At 37.6% G+C, this 19,597-nt stretch overlaps 1 protein-coding gene across 1 annotated transcript in view; it reads left to right on the top strand.

The window, feature by feature from the left end:
• Positions 1–16,834, top strand: part of BTG4 (BTG anti-proliferation factor 4) — a 143,361-nt gene extending 126,527 nt beyond the window's left edge. The window contains exon 9 of the mRNA XM_063636525.1: positions 16,816–16,834. The gene's annotated coding sequence lies outside the window, so the exon portion shown is untranslated. The remainder of the gene's footprint in view (positions 1–16,815) is intronic.
• The last annotated feature ends 2,763 nt before the right edge of the window (positions 16,835–19,597 follow it).

The following is a 19,597-nucleotide window of genomic DNA, read 5'->3' as shown; positions in this document are numbered from 1 at the left end:
ATCTTTTTATACTGTTTATCTATTAAAATGTACTTGTAATTATTTTCGATTTGTCTTTTAGTCTTCCTGTGAAAGATATGAGTGGTTTATATGACACTGTTAGTGCAACTATACTGTTAGCGCAACTACAGTGTTAATGTATTTATTTTTCTGTGTACTTACTATTACGAGTAATTTTTATATCTTCAGATTACTTCTTTTTCATTAACATCCCTTTTTTTCAGATTGAGTAGTTTTCTTTAGATTTCTTGTCAGGTGGGTCTGGTGTTGGTGAAAGCCCTCAGCTTTTGTTTTTCTATGAAAGTATTTCTCCTTCATGTTTGAAGGATAATTCTGCTAGATATGATAGTCTAGGTTAGACTTTCTTTTTTCTTTGGCACTTTGAATGTCACTCCACTCTCTTGGCCTGTGAGATTTCCATGGAGATGTCTGCTGCCAGATATACCAGAGATCCTTTATATGTTATTTGCTTATTTTCTCTTACTACTTTTAGGATTCCTTATCCTTGTTCTTTAGGAGTTTGATTATTGTATACCTTGAAATAGCCTTATTTAGGTTGAATCTTTTTGGTGTCCTATGACCTTCTTCTACTTGGATATTCATGTCTCCAGGCTTGGAAATTTCTGTCATTTCTTTGAATGAACTTTCTACCCTGATATTTCTCCCTGTCTCTCTTTCTCTGTCCTCTTTAAGGGTAATAACTCTTAGATTTGCTGTTTTGAGGCTATTTTCTAGATCTTGTAGGTGTGCTTCTTTTTTACTCTTTTCTCTTCTCTGACTGTTTCCATGTAGCCTGACTCAAACTCACTAATTCTTTCTTCAGCTTAGTCAATTTGCTGTTGATTCTGATGCATTTTTCAGTTCATCAGTTGAATTTTTTAGCTCCAGAATTTTTGCTTGATTTAAAACAAATTATTTCAATCTTTTTGTTGAATTTTCTGAAAGAATTCTCAATTCCTTCTCTGTTATCTTTTTATCTATGTTGCTGAGCTTCCTCAAGATGGTGATTCTGATTTCCTGTTTGAAAGATGATATCTTCATCACTGTGGGATTGGTCACTGGTGTCTAATATAGTTTATTTAGTGAAGTCATGTTTTCTTGGATGTTGTTGATGCTTGTGGCCATTCATCAATGTTTGGGCATTGAAGAGTTAGGTGTCCCAATCTTTGTAATCTGGATTTATTTGTACCTGCCCTTCTTGAGAAAGCTTTCCACATATTAAAAGGGGATTGAGTGTTGTGATCTAAGCCTGCGGTCACTGCAGGTGTATCAGCACCAGGGTGTACCCTAAGCACACGAATGCTGCAACTTCTGCTGACTCCTCGAGGAACTGCCTTGGTGGGCTGGGTTATTTTGGTTCTTGTGAAGGTGCTTTCTTGCATGGGTAGTTGTTCAATTTGGTGTTCCTGTGGGGGGATGCTTGCTAGAGGGTTCTATTAGGCCATCTTGCTCACACTTCTAGCTTGTGTTTTTATCCTCTTAATGACGTCTTTCACAGATCAAGATCTTTTAATTTTGATGAAGTCCAATTCATTCGTTTTTCTCTTATTGATCATGATTTGGCATCAAGTCTTAGAGCTTTTTGCCTAGCTGTAGATCCTGAAGTTTGTTTTTTTTTTTTTCTAAAGTTTTATGTTTTACATTTAGTTCACCATCACCATCTATTTTGAGTTAATTTTTTGTATGAGATACCAGACTTAGATTAAAGTGCTGCTTTCCCCTCTATGAATATCCACTTACTCCAGCACCATTTGTTAAATGAAAAGATTATCTTTCCTCCATCGAATTGTTCTTGCATCTTTGTGAAAATTCAGTTGAGTATATCTCTGTGGGTGTATTTCTGTGTTCTGTGTTCTTGGCCTGTGTGTTTATTCTTCTGCCAACACCACACAGTTTTGATTACTGTAGCTGTGTAAGTCTTGAAACTGGATAGATTCCTCCCACTTTATTCTTTCTAAAAATTACTTTAGCTATTCCAGTTTCTTTCCCCTTCCATGTACATTTTGGAATGATCTTGTCTATATCTATGAAAAATCTTGCTGAGATTTTGAAAGGTATTGTATTCACCCTATGTATCAATCTGGAGAGAAAGGATGTCTCTACTATGTTGAGTGTTTCAATTTATGAACATGATATGTTTCTCCATTTATTTAGATCAAGTTTTTCCTTCGTGTGTGTGTGTGTGTGTGTATGTGTGTTATACAACTCTTGTACATGATTTTTAGATTTATATCTAAGAATTCCATTTTTGATCAATTATAAATTGTGTTATATTTTTAGTTTCAGTATCCATATGTTCATTGGTAATATATAGAAATACAGTAGATTTTTGTATGTTTTCCTTTTATCCTTTCTAGATGTTGCTGAACTTACTTATTCCAGGAATTTTTTTTATCTCTGTGTAGATTCCTTGGGATTTTCTGTATTGACAATCATGTCATCTGCATAGGGATAGTTTTATTTCTTTCCTTCCCAATATGGATGCATTTTATTTCTTTTTTTTGTGCTTTTTGTGGGTGTAACTTTTGGCTGTATGTTGAATAGGAGTGCTGAGAACAGACATCTTTGACTTGTTCCTTTTTTGGGAGAAAGCAATCCTTCACTATTAAGTAGTACTCATCAATTTTGTAGATACTACTTTTTTAAAAAAATCAAATTGAGAAAGGTCCCTTCTAATCCCATGTTTTCAGGGTTTTAATCATAAATGGATGTTGGATTTTGTAAAATGCTTTTTCTGCATCCATTTATATAATCATATAATTTTTCTTCTTTAGCCTATTGACATGTGGATTACTATGATTTTTTAAAAAAAATACTGAACCAGCTTTGCGTCCATGGGATAAACCCAACTTGATCATGGCATGTAATTCACTATATATATTGCTGAAATTTATTTGCTAATATTTTAAGGGTTTTTACATTTATATTCATGAAATATATTGGTCTACAGTTCTAATTTTTTGTACTATTTTTGGTTTTGGTATCAGAGTAATATTATAAATATATAGTACAATATGTAATTTATTATATACATACTATAAACATTTCATAAAGTAAATCAGAATGTAATCCCCTTCTATTTTCTGGAAGAAATTGCATAGAGTTGATGTTAATCCTATTTTTAAATGTTTGGTAGAATTATATTATGAAGCTATCTGGGCCTAGAGACTTCTTCCTTGGAAATCAAAAAATTATAAATTCAATTTCCTTAATGGTTTTAGGATTATTTAAATAATACATGTCATATTGGGTGAGTTGTAATACTTTGTGTTTCTTAACAAGTTAGTCTATTTTATCTCTGAAGTTTATGCATATAGAGTTGTTTATAGTGTTTCCTTATTATCCTTTTGGTGTCTGCAGGTCTGTAGTGGTATCCCTACATTCATTCTTGATATTGGTAATTTGTGTCTTTGCTTTCTTTTTAATTATCAGAGGGTTTAATTTAATTCTAGAGGGTTGTCAATTTTATTGACCTTTCCAAAGAAATAGTTCTTTGCTTTATTGTGTTTTTTTCTCTTGTTTTGTGTTTAGTTTCATTTATTTTTGTCATTACTTCCTTTCTTCTGCTTGCTTTGGGTTTATTTTACTCTTTTTCTAGATTTTTGAGGTGGAAGCTAAAATTGAGTTGACACTTTCCCTCTTTTCTAATGTATATACTTAGTGTTATAAATTTGCCTGTCAGCACTGCTTTAGCTGTGTCTTGTAAATTTTGATATGTTGTATTTTCTTTGATATTCAGTTCAATGTATCTTTTATTTTCCTAAGACTTCTTTAACCATTGGATTATTTAGAAGTATGTTGTTTAGTTTCTAAGTGTTTGGAGATTTATCTGTTTTTGTTATTTCTAATTTGGTTCTATTCTGATTGGAGAATACACTCTGCATGTTTTCAATTTAAAAAAAAATTGTTGAGGTTTGTTTATGCCCCAGGACATGATTTTTGATGCATATCCTCTGGGCACTTGAAAAGAATGTACATCCTGTTGTTGTTGGGGGGAGTGTCCCATAGATGTTAATTAGATAATGTTGATTGATGATGTCGAGTTCTTTTATATCCTTGCTGATTTTCTGTCTAGTTCTATAAATTGCTTAGAGGAGGTATTGAAGTCTCCAACTATAATTGTGATTTGTCTGTTTCTCTTTGTTTCACATGTGTTGCTGTTCTGTTGTGTATGTAAGCATTTAGGACTGCTATGTATTCTTGGTAGATTGACCCTTTCATCATTATGTAATGTTCCTGTTTCTGGTAATCTACTTTGCTGTGATGTCAGCTTTATCTGATATTAATATAGCCATTCCTGCTTTCTTTTGATTAATGTTTGCATAGTATCTATTTTTGATCCTTTTGCTTTCAGTATGCTTATTATATTATATTCGAGGTGAGCTTCTTGTAGATGGCATATTGTTGAGTCTTATTTCTAGTTCACTCTACCAATTTCTGTCTCTTGTGTTTTTAGACTATTTGCATTTATTGCAATTATAAATATGTTAGGCCTTGAATTTACCACTTAGTTTTTGTTTTCTGTTCTTTTTCATTTCTCAATTTTCTTTTCCTTACCTTCTTGTGGGTTACTTGAACACTTTTTAGAATTTCATTTTGGCATATCTTTAGTGTTTTTGAGCATATTTCTTTGTATAGCTTTTTTAATGGTTGCTCTAGGTATTGCATTATATGTATGTAACTTGCCACAGTCTACCAGTGTTATTTTATAAGTTCAAGTAAAATATAAAAACCTTACTTCCCTTTGTCTGTTATCTTCCCCCATTTATAATATACTTGCATTAAATATTTCCTCTACATATATTTAGAGCTATAATAGACAGTGTTATAGTTTTCACTTCAACTGTTAAACATAATTTAGAAACTCAAGAGAAGGAAAGTCTATCATATTTATCCATAATTTCACTTCCTGTATTCTTCCTTCCTGATGTTACAAGTTCTTTCTTTTGTTTCCCTTCTATTTAGAGAACTTCATTTAGCCATTCTTTTAGGTTAGGTATGCTTGATATATTCTTAGCTCTTTTTTAAAAATAGAGAACAGGGTCTTACTCTGTTGTCCAGGCTCATCTTGTACTCCTAGGCTCAAACGATCCTCCCACCTTGGCCTCCTGAACTGTTGGGATTACAGGCATGAGTCACTGTACCTGGCTTATTCTTAGCTTTGATTCATCCAAGAATGTATTGTTTCTCCTTCTCATTCTTAAAGAATATTTCCCCTTGTATAGAATTTTGGGTTGACAGCTCTTTTCATTCAGCATTAGAAAAATATTGTGCCACTTCTTCCTGGCTTTCTGGTTTCTGATGAGAAGCTTGCTGTCATTCCAGTTGTTTTTCCTCTAGTGGTAGGGTGTCATTTTTCTCTGGCTGCTTTCAAGATTTTTTCTTTGCCTTTTGTTGTCAGAAATTTAATTATGATGTGGTGGTGTGGATTTCTTTGGGTTTTCCTGTTTGGGATTCATTCAGCTTTTTAAATCTGTGGGGTTATGTCTCTTTCCAAATTTGAAAAGTTTTCAGCCATTCTCTCTTTGAGTATTTTTTTTCAGCCTGCACCTTTCTTTTCTCTTTCCGAGTCTTTGATTACTTGAATGCTCCATCTTTTGCTATAGTACCATATGCCCCTGGTGCTCTATGCATTCATTTCCTCAGTCTTTTCTCTTTCATTCAGATTAAATAATTTTGATTGTTCTATCTAAAAACATTGATTTTTCTTCTATCCCTTCCATTTTACTGTTGAGCCTATCCACAAAGGTTTATATTTTAGTTTTTACATTTTTCATTTCTAAAACTTTCATTTAGTTCTGTCTTCTATTTTTTTGCTGTGACTTTACCATTCATTGCTGAGACTTATTTCATTTGTTTCAAGCATGTTCATAATTGCTTGTTGAAGCACTTTTCTGATGCTCCTTTAACATCTTTGTCATAATTCTAACATCTTTGTCATATTGGTGTTGTAATCTGTTGATTAGGTTTTCTCCTCACTCTTTGTTTATTTTTCTGGTTTTTAGTATGATGAATGATTTTTGCCAAACCTGGATACTTTTGATATCATGAGACTTGGGATTTTATTTAAACTTTGTTTCAACTGGTTTCCTTTGACCCTATTCCAGTGGGGGAGAGAAGGGAGTGCTGCTTCACTACTTCCTAGTGGGAGCAAAAGTTTGGGTTTCCTTCTTGGCCTCCATTAATACCCAAGAAAGGGTCTCTCATTACTGCTGGACAGGTATGGAAGTTCTAGCTCCTTATGTGGCTTCCACTAACACTGTGGCCAGGGTGGCCTCATTATCACTGGACAATGGCATAAGCCCTAACTCTCTACTTGTCCTCGTCTGATTCCACTACAGCAGGGAGGTGGTGGTGGTGGTGGTGGCAGCCGCGGGGAGGGGAGAGGTTATTATTGCCAGGTGTGGGGATGTCTAGACTTTCTATGTGGTTTCTACTGATACCATGAGGTGGAAGAGGGTTTGAGCTACCCTGTGGGGATGAAAATTCCCAGCTCTCTGCTCGGTCTTCTCTGATACCAACCTAGCAGGAGGTTGGGATGACTTGATCCATCCTGGCAAAGATAGAGCTCTAGACTCCCCATTCAACTTATGCTGGTGTGGGTGGGGCCAGTTTTTTCTTGTTGCTTTGCTAGTGTATAGGATTTATTGTTAAAGTTTTCTTTTTTGCTGCACTGTCCCTTTCCTGGTCCTTTGGCTAAAGAGCAGGGTTTTGTGGTCTCTTTTGGTTGGTTACCATTGGTATTTATGGGTTGCTGGCTTCTTTATTTCCCAGTCTGGAATATACGATGGGGAAAGAAAATCTGTAGAACTTACCTCCATATCTTCCCTTGGAATCTGAGGTTCCCTAGCCAGTCTGCCTTCTTCTCTACACCTTTCAGAGTCTTCTCTTCTTTCTTTTGTGTGTATTGCCCAGGGATTTTAGCTATTCTTAGTGGGAGGAGTAGAGAAAAAATGCCTATTCCATCTTCCTCAAAGATAGAATTCTATGTATCACTTTTGAAATGATAAATCTTAAGACAATTGAATATATTTTTGGAAAAGGGTCTTTTTTGATAATAGTTGGTAAATATGTCTTCTACATTTATTGAGGTTTTCTTTTCTGTTTTCTAGTCAGTGGGCTGTGTGTGTGTGTACACAAGCTTGTTCTTTAAAGATAACTAGAATGTCCATTTTAAAAAAGAACTTGCTATTGATTTGATTCAGCAATAAAAATGCATAATGCAGCAGTAAGGAGAACATGATCCCTGTCTTGTAATCTGTGGCATTTCCATTAAAAAGCATGTGCTTACTAAAAGCCTGCGGCTGTTAGTGTATTAATGGAAATAAGATGGAGAGCCCAAGAAGTCAGCCAGGAAATTAATAGGACCATGTCCTGGTAGATGCCTTGATCAGCCAAGAATGAGGAATATAGAAAAAAGGTCTTTAAGTTCTGTACTACTTTTTCTTTGCCACCTCTCCCAGAAGCCCTGGACTCTTGGCTTAACTATCCTAAATAGTCTTGTGTGTCTGGCTTAATTAATCTTCACTCTGCTTTCTGGGAAATACATTTCATAACTTATGTGGGTAGCTAAATAAAGTTCTTGAAGACACATACCCAATATTAATCAAATCAAACTAAGACTTGCCTTCTTCTTAAAATACTAGAGAGTCTTTAATCTTATAAAGTTACACATTGGTTTGAGGGTGTGCTCTGTTTAAGAATTCCCTGTTAATGGAATAAATGGGAGGACAGCTCCCTCATAGCTGCTCTTATGGGCAATGACTATTTCACCATTTTATTAGTATCTGTGCCATGAAAGCACGATTTCAATCAAAATGGTAACTAATGAGGTATTTTTAAGGCTGTCTAATTTGGTACTTACCTGATGACTAATCTAACTATGTGAGCTGAATTAAGATGACTAAGTAGCCAATTCTAACAACAACAACAAAAAACTCAAAATAGAAGAGTTAGATGTAGTGACTTGATTCTGAGAAGATGTTCCTGATGGCTTGATTTAAAAATCCTTGTTTAACTTAATTGTAAATCTTCTTTTCATGTTATTTCAGTGTTTTTATTTTATTTTCTTGAAAGTAATCTACCATTAGTATTTTCATCAGTTGGATTGACAGCTAAATCCTCAGCCATGTATGGACATCTCTTAATTATGACAAAAGACCTGCAGAGCTAAAAATGTTGAATACCAGATGGACACTGAATTCATAAATTAGTTATCATTCATTATCTACCCAAATAATATTTTTAAAAAGAAAGCTTTAATTCTTTAGTAGTCTTATCTTCCTTGCATTGCTTAGGAGACTTGCTAACAAATGTTTTATTGTTTGTGTGTGTGTGTGTGTGTGTGTGTGTGTGTGTGTATCTATTCTGGTACTTCTCTTGGTGCATGATATGGTTTGGCTGTGTCCCCACCCAAATCTCTCCTTGAATTGTAATAATCCCTATGTGTTAAGAGACCCTTCCTTGGGGTCGAGTGGAGGTGATTGAATCATGGGGGGTGGTTTCCCCCATACTGTTCTCATGGTGGTGAATAAGTCTCACAAGATCTGATGGTTTTATAAATGGGAGTTTCCCTGCACAAGCTCTCTTGCCTGCTGCCATGTAAGATGTGACTTTGTTTCTCATTTGCCTTCAGCCATGGTTGTGAGGTCTCCCCAGCTATGTGGGACTGTGAGTCAATTAAATCTCTTTCCTTTATAAATTACCCAGTCTGAAGCATGTCTTTATTAGCAGCATGAGCACAGATAAATACAGGGCACAATAAAGAGAATTATCCATGTGAGAAGCAGTTTGAATTTCAAGCATTGGCTTTGTAATCTGAGCAGGCTTTTGAGTTGAAGTTTGTATTTGGATTTTTTTTAACCTAAATTCATGTGAGGGTGTTGTGTCTCCTGATCAGCACTCCAAAACTTCACTTTCAGATGACTGCTTATCTCTTTGTGGTGTTTCAACCAGGGCCTCCAAAGTGAATTTTGTGTGACATAGCCTATATTTTAAGTACACATTCTAGATCACCAAATATTATATACATATATCCATCTACTTTGTGATTCAGTAATAGACAACCTTAGCCTGATTGAATAATGACATATACAAGTTTTACATTCCCAGAAAGAGTTTTAGTCAATATCTTTAATAAATATTTTAATAAGATATGTGATCTAATGATCTTTTAGTTACACGGAAAATTTCAGTCACAGTGAGCAGGGGTCCTCAACTTCTGTGGCAAATATTAGCCCCTATTATATATACACCTAAAAACTATGTTACACATTTATGTGATTTACCATGAGTATTATAGATTTTCCAATAATTCTTATCAGTGTCATCAGATGTTGTAGTGATGTATTTAAGACCTTTTAATCATGCAGACTGAAATGAGATTACCATTTTCTTTCTAGATCTAAAAATAAAATGGAAAAAGATAAACATTACATAGTTATTTTATAAAAAGACAGTCCACAAAATGGGGGAAATAGTTGCAGAATAAATAATTCCTACAAATCAACAAGAAAAAAATAGGCACAATCTAATGGAAAATGGGCAAAAGACTGGATTAGGCACTTTACAAGAGAAGGTATCTAAATGGTATATCAATATGAAAGATGCTCAGTTTCATTGGTCATCAGGGAAATTTAAAACTACATTGAGATACCACACACAAGAAAAATGAAAACAGTAAAAAAGATGTAAAATACTAAGTGCTAATAGAATGGAAAGCAACCAGAACCCTTCACTGTTGGCAGCAGTAAATAGTTTGGAACTCTAGTTGGTAGTATCTACTAACACTGAACATATCCATGTCCCAAGACCCAGGATTTCTAGTCCTAAGTATGTACCTGGCTAAATGTAGTTATGTATCATCACCAGATATGCAAGACTGTTTTGTAATAATCCCAAACTGGAAAATACCCACATATGCATCAACAGTTGAATGAGTAAGTAGTAATGTATCCACACAATGGGATAGTTTACAGCAAAGAGAATGAGCAAACTACAACTACCTCCCACAATGTGGATGAATCTCAGAAAGTGGAGCAAAATAAGCAATAAAGTAACTCATATCTTATGGTTCCATTTATATGAAGTTCATGAATAAGCAAAAACTATTGATGATGTTTGAAGTCAGGATGGTGGCTACTGTATCTTGGAAGAAGTGACTAGAAGGAGGCATAAGCTGCTTCTGGAGAACTGGTAATGTTCTATTTCTTGATCTGGGGCTGGTTATATGGGCGTATTCACATTGGACAACTCATTGAGGTATAAATTTATTGTCTATTCACTTTTAAAGCTGTTATTTTAATAAAGGTTTAAAAGTTTTCATCCCAGACACTGGCAATAACTTTAAATAAAGTGGATTGGGGCCCAGGAGGAGTCAGTGCCTGGTTATTTCTCTAGGTTGCTAGTTTCTGGTCTTGATCTTGACATGATAAGTCCCCACTGTGCATGAGGAAGATGAAGACTTTGGGGTTCTCTCTTTGCTAATATTATCCATTGACCTTACAAAATATTAGTGATGATTTGGAACCAAAACATTTGATTTTTAAAGATACCACATTTTAAATGCTTAGGATTAAAAATAAGCCTTTGTAAAACAGCAGTTGGTATCATTGTGGTGTAGTGGAAGAAACCCTGAATGAGAAGACAGTGGACCCAAGTTCTAGCCACTTTTTGTTCTCCTCCAGCTTGATGAATGGGGGCAAGTCTAATCCTCAGTTCCTTCTCTCTAGGATTAATATGTTACCTGCCTAAAGGGAAAGGGATAAACTGTGCTTTAAACTACAACTTTTTTACTATTTTCATTTTTCTGGTGTGTGGTATCTCAATGTAGTTTTAAATTTCCCTGATGACCAATGCTCTATGCTCTCTTGGATCCTGTTTGAAATATAAGATCCACCCTCTGTTGTTATGGGGGAAGCTCTTAAAGGAAGTGATGCCACTTATTCATACCGTCACTCATTTCCAACCTTTTATTCTGTGGACATGTTCAATTATAAATATGGCCCAAACACAATCATAAATAATAGTTGGCATATAGCTATTTATTATCTTAATGCCATTGATCATAAGGGCATCTCACCTTATCTTCACTCCCAAATTGATTTCTTGGTTTTCTTAGGATTTGTTGTTCTGCAGCAAGGATGCTTTTTAGGAAATGTTCCATATTGGTGAAAAGCAGAAGATCTTTGTTTTTCTGAATATACTGTAGAGAATGTGGAAGACAGAGTTAATACTCTTGTCACCATTTATTTTAAGTGCCCTTGGATCTTGTTAGCCACAATGTGGACCTGAGAGTACTATGTACAATTTTGCTTTTAAATTAAAGCAATATCTCTTCATAGAGGGTGGTTGGCAGAGGACTAACATTCTAGCTCCTCAACTATTGCTATGTCTTAGGCAAGTTTGGTGTTTTTTTTTTTTTTTCCTTCACTTTTAGGCCTTGGTTTCCTCATCCATAAGTTAGAAATAAGAGCAGCTTCCACCTTATAAGAGCAGAGAAGATTAAGTGAGATGATGTATGTAAAACTCTCAATCATAACATGGTATGTAGCACATGGCAAGCATGTAATAAATGTTTGCTATTATCTGTCTTATCGTTAGCTCAGGTAGATTGTGGTTTCAGTGTATTGCATCAGGGCCCATATACATCTACTCGTTCATTAACACAGTAAATACATCTCAAGCCTACTGTGAGCCTGGCACATGGCCTACATCAGGAAATGAAACAAACCTCTCTGCCCTCATGGAGCTTACATTCCAGCTGAGGAAGGAAAGTAATAACAAGTGTAAGTAAATTATGTAGTGTGTTAGGAAAGGATATAGGAAAAATTAAGGGAAAGCTGCTGAGTAGGGGGAAGAGTTGAAAATTAAGATTGGATAGTCAGGGTAGGCCTCATTGAGAAGATGATATTTGAATAAAGATAAGGAGGTAAAGGAGTCAGGAGTAGACCAGGATTGGCACTAATTGGGGATGAGTAACTCTTTGCTCTGGGAGCTGTCCCATGCATCCCTGTTTAGCAGCATCCCTGTCCTCTCCCCACTAGTTGTCAGTGGCAACTCCTTCTCCTGAGTCATGACAATCAAAAACATCTCCAGGTATTTCCAAATATCCCCTGGGGGACAAAAATTCCTCCTGGTTGAGAAACACTGCCCTAGGGGAAAGAGTATTCCAGGCATAGGGAACCCTTGAGAGAAGTTTCCCTAGTGCTTGAAGAACAGTGAGGAGGAAAGTGTGGTTGGAGTTGAGTGAATGAGGGGAAGGGTAGTAGGTAAGAGAGTGAGATATAAGGCCTCATGACAATATTATTTGGCTTTTGCTCGGAGTGAATTGGGGAGACATAGCAGATTTTGAGCAGATCCAATTTCCATTTTAAAAGGATCACTTTGCTGTGTTGAGAGTAGGCTGAAGAGAAGCAAGGGTGGACTTGAGGAAGCCATTAGTATTACAGTAATCCAGGCAAGAGGCAATGGTGGCCTTTGCACAAGGGTGGTATTGTAGTTGATGAGCCGTGGTCAGATTCTGGATATGCTTTGAAAGTAGAACAACAGGATTTCCTGATGGATTGGTTGTGGGTGTGTGTAACAGATGAGTTTCAAGGGATGCTTTGGCCTGAAAAACCTGAAGAACAATTTCTATCAGTTGAGATGGGAGAAGGTTTTGGGTGGAGCAGGTTTGGAAAGAAATTAAAAATTGGGTTTTGGACATGCTGAGTTTGAGACAGTCAGGTGGAGATGGCCAATAAACAGTTGGAGGTATAGGTTAGAGAATTGGGGTTGAAGATAGAAATTTGAGGATCATTGACATATAGATGAGATTTAAAGCTAGAAGACTAGAAGAGACCTTCAAGGGCAGAAAATACAGACTGGAGAAGGGGATGGGACTAAGTTCTGGCCCTCCAACATTAAGAGACCAGAGAAAAGAGCGGGGATCAGCAAAGAAGACTGAGAAGGAACAATCAGAGAAGTAGGAGGAAAGCCAGAGGAGGCTAGTGTCTTGGGAGCCAAATGAAGAAAATATGTCAAGGAGGAGAATGTGGTCAGATATGTCAAATGCTGCTGATGGATGAGCACTGAAAATGGACTGTTCTCTGTGATTTGTGGGAATTGGGGTCTAACAGAATTCTGTGGTCTAGATGACCAACATCATTATCAAACCCACAAAATAAATCTGGCTTAGTAACTAATAGAGATTCAATGATGGAGATATGTGTATGGGACAATTACTTAGCAGGAATCAGGAAATCTAGAATCTAGTCTCAGATCCACCACTACAAATAGCTTTATAACTTTGGGCAAATTCCTTATCTTCTTTTTCAATAATGTGGCTAAAAGTATAGACAGTACCTACTTTGCAGGATTGCTGGGTGGATTGAGTGACACTATATATAAAAGTGGCTTTGAAAATTATAGTTTGATATAAATATTGAAACATGATATGCTCTTGTTCATAAGAATGAATTACCCTTTAGTGCAGGATGATATTTTTCTTAACATAGGCATAAATTTTATGATTTTTATTAATAGTTAAAATGCTGAGATATTTTCAAAAAAGTGTTTTATTGTATTTTTTGAGATAGGATCTCACTCTCTTGCCCAGGCTAGAATGCAGTGGTGTGATCATAGCTCATTTCAGCCTCAGCTTCAAACTCCTGGGCTCAATGGATCCTTCTGTCTCAGCTTCCTGAGTAGCTGGGACTGCAGGTATGTGCCACCATGCCCGGCTAATTTATTTTTGTAGAGATGGGGTCTCACTGTGTTGCCCAGGCTGGTCTCAAACTCCTGGGCTCAAGTGATCCTTCTGCCTCGGCCTCCCAAAGTGCAGAGATTACAGGTGTGAGCCACTGCGCCTGGCAAAAGTGCTTTAACAGGATATTAAGAATATCATTATCAAGCTTGCACAGAAAACAGCACACCATAAGTTTGGGTAAACATGCTGCCACTTGGGCATCTAAACTTAGTATGAGTCACAGTTTTACAGATGGGATTCTACTTAATTATTGATAATATGTTAGTGAGACATGAAGTTAGCCCACATTTGTACTCCTTATGACTCAGTCATGTAACTACTATCTGCCCTGTAGAATAGGACTTTTATTGTCATGAGGCCAGGTGCCATGGTTCATGCCTGTAATCCCAGCACTTTGGGAACACTGAGACAGGTGGATTGCTTGAGCCCAAGAGTTCAAGACCAGCCTGTGCAACCTGACAAAACCCTATCTCTACAAAAAATTATGAAAATTTGCCGGGATGGTGGTGTGCACCTGTTTGGAAGGGTGAGATGGGAGGATCGCTTAAGCTCAGCAGGTCGAGGCTGCAGTGAGCTGTAACGGCGTCACTGCACTCCAGCCTGGGCAGCAGAGCGAGATCCTGTCCCAAAAACAAAACAAAAAATATTGTCATATGTGGCTTGAGGTCAGAAATATCTGAATACACTGAGGCATTTACTCTGTGAAGAAGTCCATTTTAGTCAAGACCATGTGATACACGTGATAAAGTTAGTTACCTCTCCTAGTGATTCTCGCTCCGAGGGAGATACATGCTTCATTTCAATGAGTTTAGACAGAAGATCTCTTTTCTCTGTCAGAGATGGGCTGCTTTTCCAGCAGGATAGCACTTATGCTTTGGTCAAGTTTACTGTGCCTGGAAACCGCTGACATTCTCAGTGTGATAGAGAATGCTTCCCTGAAATAGGTCTCCAGGCCCTTGGTCAAGGGAAGAGAAGGCAAGGGGGACAGATCAGTAAGACTTCCAGACAATTGCTATTAAAGCTTTAAAATAATAGTTGAAAGAAAAATGGGGCTTGAGAGTTCTCATCTTCACTTGCCCTCACCATGGGTTGTCATTGTCTTTAGCAGTTCTGGTGCGGTTTATTTGTGAACTGTTAAACAGCCACAGAAAGCTGAGATGCTGTGCTCATAGGAAAACCACTTCCATGAAGCAGTGATACGTGCATTTTGTCATATGCTGCCACGGGAAATCTGATTAGGAAAATCCTCTTCCTGGCCAGGCAGGAGGAACCAAAGGCCACAATGGGACTCAAGAAGATTTGAAATGTTGCAAAGCCTAAAGCATTTATTCTCCTGGGGAACGGGGTCTGAGTCACAGAGAAAGAGAGGCAAAATACCCTGTACATGTTATAAATACCTTGTAAAATGACCCCAGAAAGGCAGGGCCGGAGTCCTGGTGGGGTTCCCCAGCAGTGATGTGCGCCAGGCAGCAGATCAGCAGCAGAACAAAGCTTCCCACAGAGGCCAAACGTTCTCTCCCAATGAACAGTGTGTTTTCAGCACTCTGAGAGGAGAAAACACCCAAACACAGAGACGTCCGCCACTGGGAACATTCCCACCACCCGTTTCTTTCTCAGGGTTTATGGCACGTGGTCTAAAACAATGCTCTCTGGCCCTAATGGAAATTTGCTGCAGGGAAGATTCAGATGACCAGGGAAAAACTGTTTGAGTTCAACTCTCTGAATAAGCCATTTGCTCCACTGTCTCCCAATTTTTCCTATTGCCTCCATCTTACAGAAAACAAACTTAGAAATTCAGAGTTACTTGTGTATCTCTTTTGTCAATATCCTCCAATAGCTGTTTCCTTAAGCAGTGGTTTTCAAACTTTTGTGTAATAAGAATCACAAGGGGATGATTCTGTTCTCGAGACCCATTCCCAAATTCCTGGTTCTGTGGGGTCTATGTACTTCCATTTTCCCCAGGTTCCCCAAGTGGTTGGTTCAGGAGGTCTAAGAATCGCAGTTTGAGAATCACTGCCTTAGAGGGCTCTCAAGGCTTTCTTCATCTTCCATGCCTCTATTGTAATCAAGTTTTCAAATCGTGCCTCTCTTGCCTATTGATTTGAAATAACTCTCTTGTTCATTCTTTTAAGGGACAGTAGGTTGGCATGAAAAAACTTCAGGTAGTTTGGAATAAGACAATCTGAGATTTATCCTTTGACTCAGCTGTGAGTGGCAGCTGCATAGACTCATGGTTATAAGAATGAGTTTTTGGTGTCAAGCACACCTGGGCTCGAGTCTTAACTCTTGCTCACTCTGTGATCTTGGGGAAGTTACTTAGGCCCTCTGGGCTTCAATTTCCTAATTTCTAAAACAAAGATAACAAAAGTACCCCATAGTGTTGTGAGTCATAAATGAGACCATGCCTGTAAGGCGCCTGGCTGAGTTCCTGGCACACGGCACTTGCACCACAACCTGAGTTTGTTTACCCTTCCATAAAATGGGATTAAATTCTAGTCTATTTCATCGAGTTGCTTTGAGGATCAAGTGAAATAATGTGTGGAGAGTACCATAGGTGAGTAGTTTCTGGTTTTATTAAACCCCCCAACAACCTACTAGTCAAGTATAAACCTTTTTCTAATCCTCTAGTATCGAGCAGTTTCTCCTCTCAGAATTGTTTAGCAATAGACTGTCATCAGTGTTTAAGGCAGTTACTAGCAAGGCACTTCCAATCTACATATCTGAAGAACTGCCAGGACAGGAACAATTTAGATCCTTTTCTGTAGAAAGATGCTGATTGTGCAGGATTTCCTGAAGCTGGAACCATGACTCTTATAGGAAATACCAGCCTGGAACCTCTGGCTTTGATAATGACAGAGATCTATTAAAGGGTACCAAGCTATTATGCTTCTCTGGGCACAAGCCAGAACATACTCATTTTACTGATTAGAGAAAGCTCTTACACTGTGACATTTATTATGCCTTAGCTAAATGACTTATTTCCAGGAGGGAATAAAATATGTCAGGATTTTAGAAAAAAATTATAAAATTTGTTCTTTTTGCTTTCATTTATCTGTACTGGACCCCAGAATTTTTTAACCCACATCTGGGAATGAATTTGCGGCACCTGATAGAAGAAGGCACCTTGGAAAGCACTGCCTTGGGCTTCCATGGCAGGAAGATAAGAAGCAATCTTCAGGGTGATTTCTGGAGCCTGAAAAGAATAAAAACAAAACCAAACCTATCCTTTTGCTAAAAAATTCTCATGCATCTCAGCTATGTAGCATCAGCCAAATTGATGAGAAGTAAACGCACTGGGACATTAAATTGCAACAGGGTAAGTAGGCTTAGTATGCAGGAAAATGGAAAGACTATTTAACTGCATATTTAATATTTATGCTAAATATGACAATCAATTTACTACTTTTCTAAATAGAGGTTGACTAGACTAGAGGGCTCTTGAGCCATAATGCCTAGATTTTAACCTTGGCTCTGCCTTTTTGGCTGTGTGATCTTGGGTAAGTTTCTTTAACCACTGTGTCTCTTCTGCCCAATTTTAAAATAAGAAAAATAATAGTATCTGTGTCACAGGGTTTTTTGAGGATTACATGAGTTAATTAATGGAAGTTATTAGAATATTTTCTGGCATTGTAGAAAGTGACTAATTCATTCTACCTGTGATTAATATCATTCGAGAGATTAGACTTTAGATTGGTAAAATAACTCCCATAAATCCCCTTAAAGGAGAGACTAGAAAGTTTGCTGTTCTAGGTGCTTAATCGTAGGGAATATCTGCCATCTCAAAGGCTTCTTCCTGGCTACCCTGACCTTCTAGGCTCCATGAGTAACTGCTCCATAGAGAGGCCAGAAACAAGACTTACATGAAGCTGGGGGATGAGGAGGTGCAGGATGGAGAGGCCATACTGGTAAACCACAAACTCCCTGGCAGAAAGATCAGTGGGTTGCACAGTTATCAACTCTTCCTTCTGCACTGTCTGAGGTTTTAGAAGATCCTGCAAAGAGCTCTTTGGGTCTACAGAGATCAGGAGAAACCAGTAATAATTTCACTAACTTTTCTGTACAATAACGATATGTTAACAACACAACTCAATTTAGGAAAAGGTTTACTGCAACCATCTATCATCCGTCCATTCATCCATCCATCCATCCATCCTCCTGTGCTATATATGCAACATGCTACAGGGTCTTCTGTCCATCTTTATGGAAAAAATGATTGAGTTTCAGTCAATAGGAACAGAGGGGCCAGGACAGAATGAGGGTCCACAGAAGATGGCAACAGATTTTCTTCTTCTATTTCCTTGAGTTGCTTGGAGCATTAAATGTAATATACTCAGAATAGTGTCTAGTACATAGAAATCATTCAGCAAATGTTGACTATATTTAAGAATCTTACTTCCCTACAATATCTGTAGGGAATGTCTGTAATGGGCCTTGAGTATTTAAAATTTCTATTGTCTTTTTATTGTTCTTGAGAGAACAGTAAAGAATGGATTGGTAGCAAAGTTTAGGGAAGACTGCTGAAGTAGCAGTCAGAAGACCTGTGTTCTGTCCCAGGTTCTATAAGACCCCAACAAAGTCACTGAACTTCTTTGAGCATCAGTTCTCATCTATTAAAAAGTAATTAATAATCTTCTATCTTCTAGAACTACAAGATATAAACAAGATAATGTATATAAAATTACTCTCAAAATTATAAGGCCAGTATAATGGCAAGACAAAGAAGGTTGAAGTGGGGCTGGGAACCCTTAAAAGAGAACCCATTTCTCTGCCATTCCCTTCCTAATTTCACCCAAAGAAAGGAGGAATTAATAATGAGATTGGTCAAGTTTTCTGGAGTCAGTAAACTTTTTTTTCTAGAAAGGGCCAGACAGTAAGTATTTTAGGCTTTGTTAGCCAAGAGCCAAAATTAGGGTTCAAAGTTAGTGTTCCCTTTCCTCATGGTAGAGGCGTGGCCTCATTCTCCTACAAAGCCTTCTTTTGCTTCTCTGGTCCGGAAAAGCAAGTGATCTGCCCTTCTGGGAACTCACCAAAATGTGTAACCTGCATCTTCTTTTGGCACTGCCTTTATAGTGTTGAACAACTTTTCATTTGAGGAAGCAAGCGAAGAGCTCAGGGTCTGTGGAAAGACTCTTTGTGATTGAATTCCGGCTGAACTACTCACTAGCAATACGATCTTTGAATACTTTCTTGACCTATCCAGGAGCTTCAGTTCCCTCATCTATAAGATGAGTAATAGTACCTACTTTACTGGGTTGTTGTAAAAAGTAAATGAGTTAATACATCTAAAGAGTTGGAATAGTATGTGGCATATTATAAAGCACTCCATAAAATTTTTATTCTTCTTTTGTCTAATCATTTAAAAATGTAAAATCTTTCTTAGCTTGTGGGCCATGCAAAAACAGGTAGCAGGTTGGAGTTGGAGGTATGGAGTGGGCCATAGTTTGCGCTTCCCTGCTCAAGTTCAGGGGTGTTCATGGTGCTGTGCTTACCTGGAGCCCTGCATTGTGGTCTACTGAAAGGCACACATTCATTTTCTGTTACTTCTCTTCCACTTGGGAGGTGCGTGAGTTGAAATGGACCTGGCTCTTCAGGTTAGGCAAGCCACATGCTTTCTCGACTTCCAATTCCAAGGAGTGGTATTCGTAAAGAGATTTCGGGTCCCTTTTGGGAACAAGGTCTTCTCTTTGTTCATTTCTTCTGTTTTTTCCCCTTTTCATTTTTTCCCTTTCCTGCCTCACACCTTTACATTAGCTCCTTCTAACATGTGGCTGGCTGGTATGGGGTGAAGTCCCAAGATTTAGATTCATGTTTGGTGGGGAAGGCAGGGGGCCTTTGGAAATTCACTTTTGG

The sequence above is a fragment of the Symphalangus syndactylus genome, chromosome 3, assembly GCF_028878055.3.
Source record: "Symphalangus syndactylus isolate Jambi chromosome 3, NHGRI_mSymSyn1-v2.1_pri, whole genome shotgun sequence".
NCBI classification, from domain to species: Eukaryota; Metazoa; Chordata; class Mammalia; order Primates; family Hylobatidae; genus Symphalangus; species Symphalangus syndactylus.
This window is presented reverse-complemented; position numbering and strand designations above follow the sequence as displayed.